Here is a 15,489-nt window from a genome sequence, read left to right as displayed (position 1 = left end):
GCTATAACAATGCATCTCTGTGCTTATTTGCAAGCAGAAGCAAACTATACTGAGTTTGAGGTGTCATCATGTTACAGGAAGAACTGTGCATGGAATTTTAAAGACTCTCATAACAGATACTACACAGCACTGTTTTCTCAGTACTGCAACCTTGATCTCTTACCAGGTATCCAAGATTTGTTTTCTAACTTGTAGTCTGGGATTCTTAATTTAAGGTCCAAATTTGAGATTCTTAATTGTACTATCCATCCAGACAAGTAGACCTGTCTACTGAGCTAGGGTATTTTACCTGCTCATGGTTGATGATTAAAGTACCTATGATATATTTTCCAGTACTGTTGCACTCATTACATAATGTATTTGATAATTTTAATATCTGTAATAACACTATAATTTATAAACTGTTTATATATACATTACCTCATTCGATTCTTTCTGGAACCTGGGACTTAGGTAGGACAATTCTAATTAGTTCACTTAAAACATGAGATATTAAAGGCCCAAACACATGAAGCTATTTGTGTGTGATCACACAATTGAAAAGTAGCAGAGCTGAAATTCACGTCTGGCTCTGCTGATTAAGTACAGGGCTCTGTCCATAAGAATTTCTAATTGTTCACATCTAATAAAACAGTATGTCCTTGGTGCCTCCAGCTCCAAAATATATCCCCAATCCATCTATTTTGCGCATTCTCTGTTATATCACTTTTTGTTCCTTCCAGACTTGCACAGTAGACTCCTAAATGGTTTCCTTGATACTATTCTAACTTCCTAAAATTCATTCTCCCCACAGTAGCCAAGTATTTTTAAAATTGTAATGTAGGTGTGTTTGAAGTAAAATTTACATGCCACGAAAGGCACAGATTGTAAAAATACAATTCAATGAGTTTTGATAAATATATTCTTCACGTACCTACTACCAAGATTGGAATATAGAACATTTCAGAACTTGAGAAATTTCTCTCGTGCCCTCTTCCAATCCCCATCCCTCAGAGAAAACCACTATTTTGATTTCTTTCACTTGGAAATTATATAAATGAGATCATGCAGTATGCACTCTTGATTCTGGCTTCTTTCCTCAACACAACAGTTTTAAAATGCATCCATGTTGTTGCATGCATGAGGAGTTTGTTATTTTTAGTGCAGTTTAGTAGTCCATCGTAAGCATAGGCCTAAATTTGTTTATTTACTATACTGCTGATGGACTCAAGTTATTTCCTATTTTTTATTATTACACCACAGTAATTTTTTAGTAAAAATTTTATTTTAGAATAGTCTCACATTTACAGAAAAGTTGTGAAAATAGTAAAATGAGTTCCTATATACCCCACACCCAATTGACCCTATTATTAAAATTTTACATTCGTGTGGTCTCTTTGTCACAATAATAAACCAATATTGACACGTTATTATTACCTAAAGTTCATACTTTATTCAGATAGCCTTAGATTTTTTTTTTTTTTTTTAGCTTGTATGTTCAGTGTACTCTTTTAAAAGAATGAACAGTACGTTTTAGGTGTCTAAGCAAATGACTTTGGCATTCTGGAATAGGCACTTTTGATAACAGAAACTTTTCGGATGGTCTGTCTTAAACAAATTCCTATTCTTTTTTTTTTTTTTTCCACACACACACACTGTATTTTATTTTTACAAGAGATAAATAGACTGACACCAAGCATTGTACATGGATGACCACAACAAAAGCAACAATGATTGCAATTACCAAACATGAAACACACTCATACTATGTCATAATATTGACATTCAGTCCAGTAATCCTCCACTGTAACAGCTCCTTTACTTTGCAGTGAAAATTGATTTGTATATTCTTTGCCTCTGAGTCCTTGTGGGATTTTTTTTTTTTTTTTTGATATCCTTAGATTTTACCTGATGTTATTTCTCTATTCAGGACTCCATCCAGAATACCACATTAGATTCATCTGAGGTTTCCTTAGGCTTCTGTAGACTGTGACAGTTTCTCACACTTGTCCTTGTTTTTGATGACTTTGAGAGTTTTGAAGAGTAGTAGAGAGGTATTTTTTAGAATATCTCTGAATTGGGCTTTCTTTTTTTTATTATTAAAATGGAGTTATGGGGTTTTGGGAAAATAGCCATAGAGGTAAGGTGCCATTTCATTGCATCATAGGAAGAGTTCATAGTACCAACATGACATCGCTGTGGATATAAAACGTGATCACGTGGCTGAGGCGGTGTTTGTCAGCTTTCTCCACTGTAAACTTATTCTTTTCCTTCTTTCCATAAGGTAATCTTTGGAAGGAAGTCACACTGTGCACAGCTCACACTTAAGGGGTGGAGAGTTATGCCCACTTCCCCAACCTTCAGGGGGTGGTTTTCTATATAAATTATTTGGAATTCTTCTGCAGAAAGAAGAAACTGCTCTTCTCCATTTATTTATTTATTAAATCACTTATTTATATGTAAGTATGTGTTCATGCATATTTATTTTATATTTTATGTTATAATCCAATACTATGTTATTTATTTTGCTCCTCAAATTGTTCCAGCTTTGTCCCTCGGGAGCTCTTTCAGTTGGCTTCTGTGCCTTTGCCATACTCTATAGTTGTGTATGGTATTTTATTTTGTTCTGTTTTGTTCTGAGTTCTTCCTTGTTTTCTGGCACTACAGTCTGCCCCAGGCTTATCTTGTATATACCAACCCCAGTCCCAGAGTCATGCTTTTCTTCAAAGAGTCTTGGCTCCTTTTATTTGGAGAATAGTATTAGAAACCAAGAGCTCCTTTAAGCTCAACTGTTTCTTTCTGAGATTAAAATATTGTAATTTTAATATAGTTTAGTTTACCATCCTTTTTTCTTTCCTGAATGTGTTTTTAGTGTTGCATCTAAAAGGTCATCACCCAACGTCACATAGATTTTCTCCTGTGTTTTCTTCTATAATTTTTATAGTTCTTCATTTTACATTTACATATATGATCTACCTTAGATTAATTTTTGTATAAGGTATAATATCTGTGATTAGGCTCATATTTAGACCTCCAAATATTTTTTTTCAGCAGCACTCTTTGAAAAAACTATCCTTTCCAGCACCATTGGTTGAAAAGAATATCCTTTGTCCATTGAATTGCCTGTGCATTTGTTAAAAATAAATTAAATTTGTGTGAGTCTATTCCTGAGTTTTTTAAATTGTCACATTGATCTGTATGTCTATTCTTTCCCCCAAACAAGGTGCTATGATTACTGTAGCTTTATAGTTAGGCTAGAAGTAAGGTAGTTTATTCATCCAATTTTATTTTGCTTCTTACTATCATGTTAGCTATTCTATGTCCTTTGCATCTGCATATAAATTTTAGAATCAGTTTGTCGATATCTATACAATAGCTTGTTAGAATTTTGATTGGGAGAGGGTTGAATCTATAGATCAAGTTGGAAAGAACTGACAACGACACTGAGTCTTCCAATCTATGAACATATATTTCCACTTATTGAGATTTCTTTCATCAGTGTATTTTTAGTTTTCCTCCTACAGATCTTTTGCACATTTTCTTAGATTTATACCCAACTGCTTTTGAGGAGCTAACGTAAATATTTTTAATTTCAAATTCCAATTTCTTATAGCTGGTACAAATAGTAAGCTTTAAAACATAAAGCAATGTCATGTTTAACCACTGCCCTTAAAAGGCAAATTCCTTACTCTGGCCTACAAGACCCTGCCAATCTCTCTAAACTAATCTCAAGCCAGGTTACCTCTTTGATCCTGAAGTTCAAAATGACTCTTTTTAAATTTCTTGACTTATTCCAAGCTTTTTCATGCCTCAGGGGTTTTGCTCTTCATTTTGCCGGGTTTTCTCTTCTCCTAAGTGGTTTTCTCTTTGGTTCTGGCACCTTTCATCCTTCAGGTCTCAAATCAAATTTCAGCTGTCAGAGTGGCCTTCCGTAATCATTCCATCTAAAGTAGCCTCAGCTTTTCTTCCTCTGCCCTTCTTCATTTACCTTTCATAGCCTTCATGGTACTTATCACTCTTGGACATTATCTTGTTTATTTGTTACTCTTCTTGGTTATTATCTGTCTTTACCAAAATAGAATATAAATTAGATGAGAATAGAGACTTTGCCTTTTTCATTCACCACCTTATTCCCAGTCCTTATTACCATATCTAAAGTATAGTAGATGCTCATGTAAATATCTTTGAATGAACATATTTTCTTATAACAAGAAAGATTCACCAAAATCAAATGCCTCAACTTCAATGAAATCTTTCTTGAGTCCCTAAACTGGAAGTGATACTCTCTGCTCTGAGTTTCCCTAAAAATGTATTCCTTCTTATGTAATAACTTATAGTTCTGCTCGTTTATAGGCATCTTTTATCTCCTGCTAGGCTATAAAATCACTGAGAACAGGGGCAGGAATTAATCATCTTTGTATTCTCCATGTCTTTTAAAAAAAGTATCTTAATTTGAATTTTTAAAAATTAATAGATAGATAGTGAATTAGTTGGTAACTGGAAGCCCTTGGATCTGACCCAGACAAATCTCACCGATTAATTACATAACTGTTGGAAAACCACCTCACTTCTGTAAGCCTTATTTTACATTAAGGGAATTAGACTAGATTCGTAATTCTTAAACTATTTTTTTTCTATTGAAGGAGGTATAACAGAAACTGTCAGTGCTTCACCTATACCCCTGGGAACCCTTTACCACTTTCATGAACATCAGATTCTAGTTTGCTTTTACTCCCAACATCTAGAACTTGCCTCTCTTCACTAGAAGACTGCCCTCAGGCTTCCTGAGAAAGCTTTATCTGTAAACTGAGAAAGTCAGAACTATAACCCACACCTCTGCTCCAGGAAGCCATGAGCCACTGACTAAGGATGCAGAGTATAAATGTTCCAGCTTCTTAAGTCCTGATAACCACAGCTCTGAGTGAGGGTTACACAATCTCCAGAGCTCCCCTATAAAAGGGACCCAACACTACCCTCCGTAGGACTTTGTTTGGTATCTAACCGTTGCTTGGCCCTGTTGCATTCCCAGCCTCACTTCCTCACTTGACAACCTGTTTTTCTTGGAGAAATTTCCTCATGCATCACTTTTCCATGAATACTCATCTCAGAACCGCTTCTGGGGAACTCAACTTGAGACTTGAGACAGTGGGTCAGACTTTGAAATTCTGCTAAACACCATGGCTTCTCTTCAGAAAAAAAAAAAGCATTATATTATTCATGCAAGGTTATTTATATAATCTATGGATTTTAATTTAAGAATCCCTTGACTAAAAATCCCTAAGGTAACGAACGTCTTGTTCTTAAATTCATTCATTCCTTCAAAAATGTTTATTAAGAATCTACAATATACCTGTCAGCATTGTAATTCCCGAGGACACTGGAGTGAACAAAACCAACCAGAACCTTGCATCTGAGGAGTTCTTCTTCACGTGGAGGAAGATGATAATAAACTGGGTAAGAAGAAGATGAGGAAATGTTAAGTGTTAAGATAATTAAAATAGATAGAAAGCTAGTAAGCGACTACCTTATGTATGATGAGGAAAGGAGATCTCTGGGAGGATAAGGCATTTAAGCTGCAATTTTAATGACAAGCAGGAACCAGTCATATAAAGATCAAGGGGTGGCAACACAGGCAGAGGGAACAACCAGTGCAAAATCTCTAAGTTAGGAACAAGCTTGGTTAAGTCTGAGGATCCAAAAGGTTTGAGTGTCTAAACCATAGTATGTAAAGCAGAGAATAGTATGAGATGGAGTTGAAAAAGTGGTCGGGCACCTGTTGATAGATGGTAAATAAGGGTAAGGAGTTTGGATTTTGTTCTAGATAAAGTGGAAATAATGAAAATCAGTGCTAGTCTTCTACTGGAACATTCTACTGCTAAGTGCTATAGTATGGGGTTTGGACTCTAATTGTACTTTAATCAGTTCCATTGATACCGCCCCTTTACTTTTCTTTCCTTACATACCCCTTCTTTGTCACCTGACTATAAGTTAATGGGTCCCTGGTTCCTCCCTGCTAAGTCTTCCCTTACAGGAGAAAAAAGGAAATGACAGGATGAGTAATTGTATAAACTAAAGCCATCTCTGAATGACTCTAACTCCATGAATAATGAGAATTTCCCTGAAAATTTACACTGATCAGATGAACCATCCTTGACCTCTGACTAGCTCTAGAGCTAGGCTTTTGTTCAGAGGATCATCACATTAAGGTGATAAAACCTTAGAGCATCCAGGGTATATGTTACTGCTATCTTCACTTCTGTTTATGTTGGGTGGGCAGAGATTTGGATTGATGGCCATGGTTAGCATTGATTTCATATGGATTTAATTTCAAAGAAAAAAGCTACAGATGCTCATTTACTTAAGTCCGTAAAATTCGGAGGAAGGTTGTCTAAAAGCACAGTAGATATGAACAGAATTTCAAATTCAAGCAAAAAAAAAAGTCACAGTATGGCTTCTGAAATATTTTTTATTCCAATTCTTTCACTGGCACCATCGTAGTTATTCTGCAACTCATGCCCCCTAACAGGAAAGGAGTCTTTCTGACAAAGCAAGCTTGATAAGACAGCTGGAGTTTCTTGGAGAATGTTGACCAAAGTAATTACTGTATTTCTGACAGCAGCTGTAAAGATTTGTTGCTAAAAATTTAACCCCTGACTAACTGAATTCAAAGGAATGGTCATATTTTGCTGACACATATGAGGATATTACTTTAAAAATATGAGCTATTTAATTAGATTAAGAGCATAATGATTTCTTCCTTGATACCCTGGGTTCAAAAGCTTTGCAAAAATATTTATATAACAGATGAAGGAAAGTGATTCTCTTTAGTGGTCTGCTTTTCCCTGCTCCGGTTTCCATAGTTGTATGAACCCTAACATTTAGCCTACTTGGCAAGCAACAAAACATAATCTACTTTTGGATACAGTTAAGCTTGAAGCAATATGGAGGTAATATAGTGTAGAATGCAGTGCCTTCTCTAATCCTAGGTTGCTAAAATTATCTCTAAAATTTCTGTCTCCTATAATTCTCCTAAATTATCAAAACTCATTGTTTTGCAACAACGAGTTGCCACATATTGGCTGAGTACTATTTACAAGATACTAAAAACTAATGGATTACAAAGAAATATAAAACATGATTTCTGCCTTCATAGTTTATGCTACAGGTATGGCACTGAGCTGTATGGAAAAATAACTATCAAGAGTAGGTAATAAATTTACAGGCATCATCATGATCAAAAGTTTATTATTTAGAGCCTGGTTGCTATGCAGGAGGATTCTGAATAATATTCAAATAAATGATGTGCACAACATCGTTTTAGGAATTTTGCTGATGTCAAACTATGAGAATAAAATGCTGCCTTGATTATAGTACAAGTGTTCATGGTAGTCATAACAGCAGTAGGAGAGTAGGTAGTATAAGAATAGCAAACATTTACTAATCAGACACTACATGTCACATGCTCTACATTGATTATTTCTAGCCCACTCAACCATCCTATGAAGTAAGTGCTGTGAGCCACATTTTTACAAATGAGAACTCTGAGACTCACATCCATCCCAAATTAGGAATTCAATCCGAATTACAAAGTCAGGACTTCTTGTCTCTGCCATGATGCCCTTAAACACATCAATTCAGGCTTCAGGGAAGAGACTGGATCGGAAATAAGTTTAGCACATATGAAACTTGATTCAAACATTCACCCCTAAAGGAAGTATCCATTTATTTTCTATAAATCAACCTAAAACCTTTTTTCAGTTCCCCAGCATGTGGAACATCACATCGGTTATTTTTATTCCACCTCCGGCCATTTGTACCGAGGTTGTTGAATTTGTTTAAAAATGGGCAGGAAGCAGCTTCCCTCCTTGAATGCTTAAGATTCTGTAGTTTATGTGCTGAACTTGGGGTGCTTGCACCTCTGGCAAGGCTGGGAGCTCTGTTGCTAGGCTTCCAGTGCCCTATATGCAGCACTCAGCCATCCCCTCAGGCATGGGACCTCAGACCTCCATCCCCTTCCCAGGCAGGGGATTCTCTTGACTGCTGCTGCTTCTCAAAGGGCCACTGCCTCCTCCTCCTCAAGAAAACCAGCACAATTCTTCTCAATGGCTTATGCCTTAAGAAAGCAAAAAACAGACTAGGATGTGTCTTGCAAGTCACCTTTCTTTCAGCCCAGAAACAGAAATCTCTCCTGAGACAAGGAGACACACAGGGTCATACTATCTTTGTGAAATGGATAGAGATGGGAAAGGACCGTGAGGAAAGAAAGCACATTAGGATCTCATTGAACGACTCTGTCACATAACCATCAAAGACAAGTAGGAATGAGACAGGCAAAGAGGACTAGATAGGGCATAGTTCACCTGAGATTTTACTGGCCTCTGTGTAGAGTCTTGCTACCCAAGTGTGGTTCTAGCATCAGCAAGCACTGTATCACATGGGAATTTGTTAGAAATGTAGAACCTCATTGCAATCCCAACACTAATAAATGTGCTCTGTAATAAATACTAATAAATATATACTTTAACAAGATTCCCAGATGACTTGTATACGTATTCTAGTTTGCCTGCCAGTATAGAGGGCAAAAAGCACAAAGTAAGCTCAGGGTACAGTAAGTAGATCATTTGGCTAAAACACAGGGTTAGTGCAAGAGAAAAAGTTTGACATGTCTAGAAATGATGGCTGGTCCAGACAGTCAAGAGACTTGAAAGCCATGTTTAAGGAATTAGAAGTTTTCCTGTAGTCATAGGGAGCCAGCGGAAGTTTTTGTGCTGAAGAATGACATAATTAAAGGGATGGCTTAGGAGGATTTTTCTATCAACTTTGGAAGAAGGAGGACCATTTGTGGAAGAACATGATGATCTGTAATCTCAAATTGTCTCTGTAAGGTACCCCTTCAAGTCCATTAGACACTTTCAGAAATACATAGGCTTTTTCCGGCTGCTGGGAGACTATTAAATGTACTAACATTTTATGATGCAAAGATGTTCCTATTAATAATTTGAAAGAGTAATTTTAGCTTTTGGCGTCACTGGGTTCTGCAAAGAGGCAGTGGTAGCTACAATCCCAGGGATAAGAGAATGTTCATAGCCAGTTAGAAACTAACACCAAACAGACAGAAAATGTAGGGCAAACAGGGCCCTGGGAACACAGTAGATGACTCTTTCACGTTTCTCAGCGCTGCAGTGTGTACCTCCTTTCACCTGCCCTTTGGCGATTTCCCCACTTATTTGAATTCTTACCTGAGGTAGTTCAAGATGCAGAGTGGAGCTAGATGTTGTCATCCTCTAGGTCAGTGGTTTGCAACCATCACTACACATTAGAATCACCCGGGAAGCTTTAAACACTGCAGCTGCCCAGTCATACCCGCAGACCAATCAAATGGTAATTTCTGGTCGTTCTAACAATCAGCCAGGTGTAGCTAGAGCCAAGTAAATGCCCTCAAACTGAAAATTACAATAAAAGAGAAAATGTTCTTCTGGTTCAGTGTGTGGAGTACAATATAAGGGTTACCTTTTGTTAAGTCTATGATATATGACAAACACTGAGATCTGTGTTTCATGTGCATTATCTGTTTAGGCCCCCACCCCCACCCCAGATAACTTGTGTGTCAGGTAAGATTCTTACCATAATCCCCAGTTTACAAAACAGTAAACTGAGGCTCAAAGAAAAGAATGCACTTGCCTACACTCAGGAAGCTGTGGAGCCAGGATTCCACCTAAGTGGGCAAGACTTAGAGCCTGATGCTTGGTCCAAATCACAGATTCTGAGAATTATTTGTGAATTCATTCATCCTTCCCACTCTGAACCAAGGCTACTGAATACAAAGTATTTTTTTCAATATTATGAAAAGAGTGTATTCTGTGATTCAGTCTGCGAATGCTCCAATTTGTTTTGGCATGATGGGTCATTTCTAAAAGCCATCAGTATATAGTGTGGTGCCTTGCCTGCGGCAGGCATTCAATAACTGCTTTGTAAGTGATGAAATACGTGAATTCATGGGACTTTTTAAAAGAATACGGAGACATCTGATTAAATCAATCCTATCACTGAAAAATACACATGAGAATGTCTTTTTAACAGCCATTGCCAGTAGCTCCACCTTAACTTGTTTTACCTACCAAATAAGGCCAAGTCTCTGTATTTTTGGTCTCACTTGCTCACTTTCCTCCAGCTACATTGGAGCTCCTCAGTCAGTCTTTTTCCTGTCTCCAAATGGGGGAGACACCACACTTGCTGTTCTCTCCACTGGACTCACCTCCTCCTACTCCTCTCCCCATTTCCCACCCAACACTGTCTCTACCACTCTATGCCTGGGTAATACCTTCAGATTCCAATTTAAATGTGATTGTTTTACACAGCATATAATGACTTCGCACCACCCCTTCTTCCCATCATTTTCCCTCACTATTCCCCTTCTTTTCTTAAAACACATTATCACAATTTGTTATTATGTATCTACTTGTAGGCTTATTTATTCAATAACTGATTCCCCACTAAAGTGTGCCTTCCTTGAGCAAAGGGATAATGTCTTGCTTTCCATTGTATTTCTGTGCCTAAAAGTACCTGGCACACAGTAGGTGCTCAATAAAAGCATTGAACATTAAGTGTTTTTAAGTAACTGGTTTAATTTCTAAAAATAACATTGTTTTTTTCTTAATTCCCAGTCTTACTCAGGGATCTAAATTATATATACAGTAGTCCCCACTTATCCACGGTTTTGCTTTCAGCAGTGTCAGTTACCCATGGTCAACTGCAGTCCAAAAAAAGTAGATGGAAGATTCCAGGAGTAAGTAATTCACAAAATTTTAAACTGTGCGCCCTTTGACTAGTGTGATGAAATCTCGTGCCATCCCGCTCTGTCCTGTCCTGGATGTGAATCTTCCCTTTGTCCATCACATCCCTCCTTTCAGTCACTTAGCTTAATGAGTCATTCTTGGTTATCAGATTGGCTAGTACGCTATTGCAGTGCTTGTGTTCAAGTCACCCTTATTTTACTTAATAATGGCTCCAAAGCACTAGAGTAGTATTGCTGGCAATCCCGATCTGCCAAAGAGGAAGCTGTAAAGTGCTTCCTTCAAGTGAGAAGGTGAAGGTTCTCAACTTAATAAGAAAGTCGTATGTGATGTTGCTGAGGTCCATGGTGAGAACGAATCGTATATCGATGAAATTGTGAAGAAAGAAAAAGAAATACACAGTAATTTTAAACTATCACACCTTGGACTATAAAAGTTATGGCCACTATGTGTGATAAGTACTTAGTTACTCTGGAGAAGGCATTAAATTTGTACAGTAAGATATTTTGAGAGAGAGAGAGAGAGAGACCACATTCACATAACTTTTATTACAGTATATTGTTTTATTTTATTATTAGTTACTGTTGTTAATTTCTTATTGTGCCTAACTTATAAATTAAACTTTATCATAGGTATGTATGTATAGGAAAAAACGGTATATATAGGGTTTGGTACTATCCATGGCTTCAGGCATTCACTGGGGTCTTGGGATGTATCATCTGTAGATAAGGGGGTACTACTAGACTTGTTTTTTCTCACTTCAGTGTTTTCAACTGATGCTTAAAAGTAAATCGCCAACTCAATATGTAGTACTTCCATTCAGTAGCCTACTAGTTTTTTTGAAAACCATTTACCTACAGGAAATCAGTAAGGATCAATGTATATTCAGGAAAATTCCCTGGAGGCAGAAAGTAACCAGAGGATGAGTCCATTTTGAGACAGGGGTTTTGTGATATGATCTGTTAATCTAGGGGACAGAATATTTTACTTCAGCCAATTTCCTGGAATTTTTCAATAAACTTTAAAAGAACTAGTTAATTTTCACATATAGATATACTACTCTCCTGCAGTAATTCACCTTAAGATATATGCAATGATGACTCAGACTCCATATTTGTTTGGACAGTAGATTCCATTCAGTGCTGAAACAGTGTGAACTCTCAAGAAGTTTCTGTCTATTCATTTAGTCAATTTAGTTCAATAAGCATTGATAACATATTTACAAGGTGACTTACCCAATGTTCCCTGATATTGGAATGTAAAAGAAACCTATAACAAGGTATTCAAAGAACTCCTAACCATATCAAGGTTACAGGATAAAACCCATGATTTGGAGTAGGGGAGAGATTGCAATGGAAAAGCATAGGAGACAGCATGTAATGAAACCTATAACAAGGTATTCAAAGAACTCCTAACCATATCAAGGTTACAGGATAAAACCCATGATTTGGAGTAGGGGAGAGATTGCAATGGAAAAGCATAGGAGACAGCATGTAATAAAGGGAGATACGGAGCACACAAGGACCTCAGTTTAATATTGCCACATATGTCAAGCCCACAGCTAACATCATATTCAATGGTGAAAGGTTGAAAGCTTTTCCTTTAAGATCAGAAACAAGTGTGTCCACTCTCACCACTCCTATGCAACATAGTACTATAAGTCCTAGCAAGAGCAGTCAGGCAAGAAAAAGAAATAAAAGGCATCCACATAGCTTAACGACAATCAGCTTTGAAATCACCTGACATCTGTTTAAATTCTGGTTCTGATATTTATTAGCTTTGTCAGTTTCCATGGGCATATTAATAGTTACCTCGATGAATAGTGTTAAGGATTAAAATATGCAAAGCGTCTCACATAATATTTCTCAAAAATGTGCAGTTTTCTCTCTGATTTGAGGAAGAAAAAAGCAGTATTAAGTCAAGGAAGAAAGATCCATGGAGAAGGAGAAATTTGAAGTCTAGTCATTTATTCAATATACATTTTACTTTAGACCTATTATGTGTCAGATCCTTTGGATACTCTGTCAAAGAAGATAGACATGATTTCTTGAATTTTATATTTTAGTAGGAGAAAGTAGACAATAAGCAGGTTAAAGAATACAGTTCAGAAGAGAAGGCCATTAAAGGCTATACTGTGATAGAAAGAGACTTGACCAGAGCTGGAGAAGCACAGGGATAGCCACTCTGAGCAAGTCCTATGTGAGATGAGACCTGGACATGCAGCTCATCAGGGGAGGATCTGGGGGAAGAGTCTTCCAGGCAGAGGGGCAGCAAGGACAAAGCTCAGAGGCAGGAGCCTGCTTGGTGTACACGGCCACTGTCAACGGAGGGAGTGAAGGAGAGAGAGAGTGATTGACGTGAGGTTCCAGGAGTAATTCTGGGCTCTAACACAGAGTGCCTGGAAGGCCATGGAGCAAAAGGATTTGACTAGATGCACCTGTTGCACCTCCTCAAGTCGTGCAGGAGAACACTGCAAGTTAATTACCATAGAAGAAAAAAAAGCGTTAAGGCATAAGAAGGAAAAATGAGCCTGGCTGAACTATAAAGTCATCATCTGTGTAAGTTCATAGAACAGTACTTTAGATTTAAGCAAAGGAAATTTGATGCCATAATTACTAGTTTTTCTTAAAAGGTACCTACGACTGTTAACAGAAGTTCCTCACCAATTCTAATGCCTTCCATGGCTTGTTTCTTCATTTAAGGATTCAGTTTTCTTCTTGGTCAAATCTGAATGAAACAATGCTGACAAATCAAGTTCTTAAATTCCAAATGCATTATATTCTACATGGAGAACCCTCCTAAAAATAAAGTATTAGGAATGCAGAATTTATATTTTTAAACAGCCTGTCTGCTTTGAACTTTTTATATTACTAAGCAAGAGACCTTATATTTTTTCTCTCTTTTCCTTATCCTTTTCCAGTCGCAGAGGCAGATTCAGTGGTTTATGGAATCCACATGCATAGTATTAAAACGTGGTGAAGAATGATATATACTTCTTTCAAGGCAAGTAGACATTATTTAAACAATAGGTGTTTTTGAAACCATGGTACTCTGTCCCTTTGCTTTCTTTAAATTGATTTGCAAAAAAAAAAAAACAAAAAACACCAAAATGTTGGAACTTCCCTAAATTATCAGAGCGTTTTCTTTTGTAAGCTTATAATACCACCACTTTAGAATGTATATTTTTCTAAGTTTATAGTACAGTGCCAACATGCTTCCCACTGCTACCCACAGTATACTCTACCTTCTTCCTATGTAGTTGCAGAAAAGATGACTGACCTCCCGCATCTTTGTTTCGTATATGTTTGTGAAGAGAAATAAGCTAACATATATTAGTTTAGGGACAATGCTCAACACAGAGTAAGTCCTCGATAAATGCGGATTCCTTTTCCATAGTTCAGAAAATTTCTGTTTCAGAATCAGGTTCCCTTACATCTTATATGCTAATGAAAGATAATGGAGTTAGTAGGTCCTTCTACCCTGTTTCTTAGCCCAGATGCTAAGAACATCAGACACCTATCCCCAAATCCCTGATCTCTATGAAGCTTCTAACCAGGATAAATGTTTATTTCTCTAATTACCTTGATGACTGATATTACCAATCTGTTCTTGACCTTGGTAATAAAATTTCTTTACCGTCACCCTGTTGATCTAGATTCATCATAAGGTCTGATCTCTACTTGGCAACCTACATCTTTCTTGATTCACCTTAATATTTGAGAATTTCTATATCTTAACTGTTTGGGTTCTTCTATAGGGTTAAGACAGAAGCAGACTGACCTGAGTTGGAATCTTGATTATATTATTTACTGGTCAAGTGACCTTGGGCAAGTCCCTCAACTTGTTACAACCTTAGCTTCCTCATCTGAAAATGGTAGATGACAAACCCACCGCCAGAGACTAATATGAAGATTAAATGAAGTAAAGCATATTAAGCACTTATCACAGTGGCTAGCACAATTATGTTCTCAGGCATTTAGTTAACAACAGCAATGTAAAACACAGACACACAGAGAGAGAAAGAGGGACAGAGACAGAGACAGAGAAATCGGTTTAATCATAATGCAGACCCAAACATTACTACAAATGGTAATGTTAGGAGATCTGGCCTGGGCAGAGTAAGGAATGTTACCATCCACTTTACCTACATGAAGAAAGGAGTTAAATTACAGCTATAATGACCAAAACCAGGTATTTGAACCAAGTTCATATGATAAATTAAAGAAAAAGGAATTCATATTAGCCACCCCCTACCCCTCCATGATCGAAATCCTACCTGTCATTTAAGGAAGATAAATTGAGAAATGTCTCTCTATCTTCTCCTCTTTTGCATGTTTCCTTCTTCCTCAGCTTACATCAGTATATGAACTTGTTCCATCCAAATAAGAATCCACCTCAGTGGAAAAGGATATACAAATATATTTTGAGGGAATTTATGTCAGTGGGCTCTAAAACAACAACAACAACAAAAAGCCCAAGACAGACTCTGCTGATGCTCTGTAACACTGTGGATTGTTCAAAAGTAAAATTGTCTGCCCTCGGCATTGTCATTCATCACGTTGCCTCAGCAGAATTGCAATCTCAGAGGAAGTGGGAAGGGGATGAGAAGCGAGAAGTGACATAAAATGATTAGTTCTGCTCCACAGATGCAGGATGCTGGCATGTGAGGACCAAGTCAAGCATCTTAGTTGTGAATTTGTTTGTGAACGTGACTGTG

This window comes from Eschrichtius robustus, chromosome 2 (genome assembly GCF_028021215.1).
Source record: "Eschrichtius robustus isolate mEscRob2 chromosome 2, mEscRob2.pri, whole genome shotgun sequence".
NCBI classification, from domain to species: Eukaryota; Metazoa; Chordata; class Mammalia; order Artiodactyla; family Eschrichtiidae; genus Eschrichtius; species Eschrichtius robustus.
The sequence above is the reverse complement of the archived record's forward strand: the minus strand, read 5'-3'. Positions refer to the sequence as shown.